The following is a 5,620-nucleotide window of genomic DNA, read 5'->3' as shown; positions in this document are numbered from 1 at the left end:
CATTTGCTGGATATAGGCTGCTTTCCTAAGAGACTAAACATAGTGGCTTAAACAGAAAAGCAGCGTAATTCTTTCTCAAGATCCAAATAATGAGTGGGAAACTATTCTGGTGGCTAAATGGTGGTGGACACCCAGGCTCCTATTGTTTCTCCACTATCCCATCCCTTCACGGATTCAACATCCAAATGCCTTCAGGCTGTTGGAGGAAGAAAGAGAAAAGAGGAGGGTGTGCTCCTTTCCTGCCCAGGACCACACTCTGAAGTGAACGAGTCCAGTTGGCCGACTCCAGTCGTAAGGCCACAGCTTTGCTGCCAGGCAGGCTGGGAAACGGGGTTTCTGGCAGGCAAGTATCCAGGTAAAACTTAATACTAAAGAAGATGGGGAGTTAGACGTGAACCCCCAAATGACACAAAAATCACACACGGTCATCCTTATACAACTAAGAAGGAATGGCCGAATGAAGCCTGAATGCCTGTAACAGCCCTGGGGATGGGCAGAGGAGGTTCAGGGAATTGACTTTTTCCTGAGGAAATAATTTTAAGCAGAGATCTGAAAGAGTTAATGAGATGAAACAAGGAAGAGGGTTCTAGGAGAGGGAACAGTGTGCTAAACCCCCCCAAATGGGGGACAAGGCATGTTTGAGGAATTGAAAAAAGGTTTAATTTAAGGAAAAACCCCATAAATCAGTCTCTTCCCTAGGAACTGAAGCTGGTTAGTGAAAGATGTGCACAAACTCTAAACAACACCATTTAATTTCTGTGGCTTGGAAATATCCCCCGAGGTTTATCTGCAGCCCAGAGAAAGCTGACACTGGTTTGAGGTCTGATGATTTGGGACGTCTCTCGCAAGATCTGGGTAAATGAGTAAAGTCATTGTGTGAGTGGCTGCTTAGACAAATTTGGTAAAGTTGTATGTTACTTTTGATTTTATGTAGGCTTCCGAAAGAGTCCTATCATTTTTGTCTATAGCTTATTGAAATAAGGTGGCTTTGGAAGTCATTTGCTGTTTAGCATTAAAGGAACAGATTGGCACTGGGGTAATGGATCTGCCCTGAGATGTGGGAGGGCAGCAGTAATTGTTGACTCATCCAGACTCATTTCCATATGTGTGGTAACACGTGGAAATCAGTTTCGTTACTTTATAGTCTCACTTCTTATTAAAGCCCTGTGAAGTGTGAGTCATAGGAAACTGGAGGTACTAGGATTCGAGGGAGCCCAGTATAAAGAATTCATGAAATTTTTCTGCGCCACTTACCCTACTTTTTCTTATTGCAACTGGGTAATCAGTTTTTAAATTTTAATGCGCTCCTTTCCTTTGGTTTCCCAAGGACACAACCTTTACCTTACTTGGCTCAAGGCGTCTGTCTGATTGCGAGAGATGAAAATTTGTTATGGAAGGAGAGTCGAGGAAAAGACTGGGTAATTTCCAATCTTCGGTACTCAGAACCATCCCCAGGCAGCTGGTGATCATCTTGAAGGCAGATTTCACATTTCGGCATCTCCAGGCCATGAAAAACCAGGCCCCCCTCGCATAGACCTCACACCCTGTGGTACAGGGTAGCATAGAGAAGAACAGGATGCCTTGGTAAATTTGAATTTCAGATAAACAATGAATAATTTTTGAGTATAAGTTTGTTCCAACTATTGCATAGAATATACTTAATACTTGAAAAGTTTGCTGTTTTGTCTGTGATTGGGCATCTTGTATTTTTATTGTTTTACCTGCCAATCCCACACCCAAGGTCTTGAACAGATAGGCAAATACCACTTTATAGTAAGAGAATAAGACAAGAGGGAAGCGTAGAAAATGCTAGTTACACAGACTGGCCAACCATGGAACCCCTTTCCTCTGTTTTTTTTTTTTTTTTTTTAATTTCAGGTTAATGTGAGGGTACCAACAACTAAGCCACAATATTTGCATTTGTTGGGTAGAGTCCCTCTCGCAGCTGTTTCCTGCACCCCAAAGGTGTGCCGTATACCCTTACATTAAGTGGGAGCACACCAATCCCCTCCCCTCTTCTCCTCCCCCCACATTCTCCTTCCCTCTACCTTGAATTTAATCGGAGTTTTTAAAAATATGGAATGTTTCACGAATCTGCATGTCATTCTTGCCCAGAGGCCATGCTAATCTTCTCAGTATTGCTCCAATTTCAGTACACGTGCTGCCGAAGCGAGCACCCCCTTTTCTCTATTTGAACAGAGACTGCGCCCCCACTATGGAGTCAGAAAGTACCAGATCCTTTCTCCGCCTCCCTTGAACAAAAGTGAGGGCACATGTCTGTCAGATTCATCTTCCCCAACCTTGACTAAAAAATAGGTGTTTGGAAGAAGCAGGTGCAGTGTAGCGCCCATTCTGGTGACCGGAGTGACCTTGGCTGCCTCCAGAGTCCGGTGTTGCCCTTGGCAGAACCTGTGGGGTCCGGAGCCCATGGCAACAGCAGAGGTTCTAAGGCTTTCTCCTGAAGGATGTTGCTGGCTGCAGAGCCTGCCTCTGACCCTCTCTGAGCGTCTCTGCAACTGATCTGATACCCTTCTGATGAATTCCTCTGCTGCTTAACTCCAACAGAATCAGTTCTGTTCCTTCCACCTAAAACTGTGAGGGATAAATGAAATATAAGCTTTCTCAGGGGTGGGAAATTGTGGAAAGAAGAACAAAAGGAGTGAAGTAGGGGAACAGAATGGCAGAGGGAGGAGACGACCTACAGTGAGCGGGCGGGGGGCGGGGATGGCTTCTTGGAGGACATTCTGAGAGGCTGCAGCAGTTTTGATTACCTGCTGGGGTTCCTAAGGACCAGTTTGCACCCTGGCTGCATGATGCTTGTGGCCTGCTGGCTTTTAAGCATTTTGAATCATGCCTGGGTGCACCCATTTCCTCTTGGTTTGACAGAAAGAGTCTCTGAGGATTAGCTCTCCAAAGCCTCCCTGGACTTGGGTGTGGTGCAGGCAAAATTCAGAGTTTAGCGGGGGAGCTTGACATGCTGGGGGAGTGGTAGTTTCACTGCAAAGATCTGTGCGAGGAAGAGCACCCAAGCCAGGGCAGATGAGGAGGCACAAACCTCACAGCATTAAGGGGCCCAGTGAAGCTTCATAGCCTGAATAGTGCCACTGGGCCACATCAGCTGAAGTTAGACTAGGCCCATGGATTTTGGGCCCCCATTGTTGGTATGGCTAGCAGCACTCTGCAGGAAAGAGATGCTGGCCCAGATTCTTGAAATCCCAACCTGGTCATCATGAGGCTGTCAAAACCATAATCCTCACTGTTCCCTGGGGGAGAGAAGCAGAGAGCAAGGTGGGCTACTTGAGAGATCCCACATGGATGAAGATTACCTACGGGGATGGTCAAATTGTTGTATTAGATACTGAGACACTTCTACTCCTGGTAAAGGTGTGGGCAGGGGCAGAGGAGGAAGGCTAGACCAGCAACTGATAGGCTAAATTATCATTATTATTATTTGAGACAGAGTCTTAAGCCGTCACCCTGGATAGAATGCTGTGGCGTCACAGCTCATAGCAGCCTCCAACTCTTGGGCTTAAGAGATTCTCTTGCCTCAACCTCCCATGTAGCTGGGACTACAGGCACCCACCACAATGCCCAGCTATTTTTTTTTTTTTTTGGTTATAGTTGTCATCATTGTTGTTTGGCTGGCCCAGACTGGATTTCAACCTGCTAGCTCTGGTGTATGTGGCTGGTGCCCTAGCCACTTGAGCTACAGGTGCTGAGCCTGATAGGCTAAATTAAATAATTTGTTTCAGCAGTGCCCGTAGCTCAGTTGACAGGGCGACAGCCACATACACCTAAGGTGGTGGGCTCAAACCCGGCCCAGGCCTGCTAAGCAACAATGACAACTACAACAAAAAAATAGCTGGGTATTGTGGCAGGTGCCTGTAGTCCCAACTACTTGTGAGGCAAGAGAATCGCTTAAGCCCAAGAGTTTGAGGTTGCTGTGAGCTGTGATGCCATAGCACTCTACCGAGGGCAACAGCTTGAGACTCTGTCTCAAAAAATAAAATTAAATAAATAAATAAATAAACAAATGGTTTCGTCCTGCACATAATGTGAGTTAACATCTGTGATCTTGCCCTCCTTCTCCACTTTCTAGCCCACAATCTTGTGCTCCAGCCACATGGAGCCTCTTGCCACTCCCTAGCCCCTGCACGCATCACCTCTCAGGCTCCAGAATCCCACGCTCTCATGGGGAGTCCTGAGCAGTGGCTCAGCTGCTGCTGCTCATGTCCTGGAGAAATCAATGGTTTCCAAGGTAGCCATGTGCTGTTCGTTCTGTTCCCTCAGTCTGGAACTCTCCCTTCTACACTTGAAAAAAAACACTAGCCCTTCAAGAGCTAGACAGAATGTCATGACTAGGAAATTTCTTGAGACCTGTGCTACATTCTGCATTCTCTCTCTGCAGAATTGATCGCAGCGCTCTTCCCTGGGCCTTTGTGTTTGAAGGTTGTCTGTGTTTCTGCCTTGCTGGGCTGGGAGCAGACAGAAGGTGCAGGCTGCATGGTTTTCATTGTCATTCTCTAGCTCCCGACATAGACCTTGGCAAAGAACCCTAACAAATGTCAGTGAACTATTAATAATTGAATGTGTACTCTCCTCTGTCTCCCCTATTTATCTGTCCCAGTCTCACATCGAACTGGTCTTTAATTGTATTTATCTTTGATCTAAGCGTTGGTAATTATTCATTCCTATCTGTTCTTTACAGCATTTAGTGCACTGGCTTGCGTGTCATAAGTATGCATATGGAGGTTAATTTGATTGGTTTAATGCTTCCATTCACAGAACATCAGAGTTTGAAGAGAAATTAGAGGCATCTTATGCAACTGCTCACCTGGTGTATATGTTAGTGAGGTCTGTATATTAGGGGGTTTATGTTACACACACAGGATGTACACTAATATCCCTGCTGATTCTACGTTACTACCTGGCCAGTTCTCTTTGTTCAGTTACCAGCAGCATCTGAACAAAGTGCCCCGGGTAGAGTGCTGGGGCATCATTGCTCACAGCAACTTCAAACTCTTGGGCTCAAGCTCAAGCAGTCCTCTTGCCTCAGCCTCCCGAGTAGCTGGGACTATAGGCGCCTGCCACAATGCTTGGCTATTTTTCCCCCCCTATTTTTAGTAAAAACAGGGTCTGGCTCTTGCTCAGGCTGGTCTCAAACTCCTGAGCTCAAGCAACCCACCTGCCTCAGCCCCCCTGAGTGCTGGGATTGCAGGTGTGAGCCACTGCAAGCCTTAGTATATGCTGTCTGACATTGATGGTGGTGAGGGTGATGGAAGGTGTTAGCTGCTCGGGCATTTATCTGCTATCTCCTTGACAACAATATTAATACCTAATATTTAGTAAATACCTGTTGTTGTTGAGACTTTTGCTGGGCACTGGAGGGACAAAAAAATAAGAACAACAAATAAATAGTATTTGTGTTCAAAGGAACTAGAAAGTCGAGGAGGGAAAATCAATCCGTCCAATGACTATACGGTACAAAAAGAAAATTGCAGGACAAGAGTATGTAGAAAACACAAGGAAAGCCAGGCCTGTGATGGGTGGTGGCCAGGAGGAATTGCAGACCCTGGATGGGGCGTCTGTTTACCTGATGAGAACACTGGGAAGGCGGTTC

General features: G+C 46.2%; 1 non-coding gene across 1 annotated transcript; it reads right to left on the bottom strand.

The window, feature by feature from the left end:
• Positions 1-2,070: 2,070 nt before the first annotated feature.
• On the bottom strand, positions 2,071-2,177 carry LOC111725552. Its single transcript, XR_002773591.1, has one exon. It is a non-coding gene; the product is annotated as a U6 spliceosomal RNA (small nuclear RNA).
• Between the last annotated feature and the right edge of the window lie 3,443 nt (positions 2,178-5,620).

The sequence above is a fragment of the Otolemur garnettii genome, unplaced genomic scaffold, assembly GCF_000181295.1.
Source record: "Otolemur garnettii isolate 467f Iridium unplaced genomic scaffold, OtoGar3 scaffold00043, whole genome shotgun sequence".
In the NCBI taxonomy this organism is placed as follows: Eukaryota; Metazoa; Chordata; class Mammalia; order Primates; family Galagidae; genus Otolemur; species Otolemur garnettii.
Note: the sequence above shows the minus strand (reverse complement) of the source record. Positions and strands in the feature narration are given on the sequence as shown.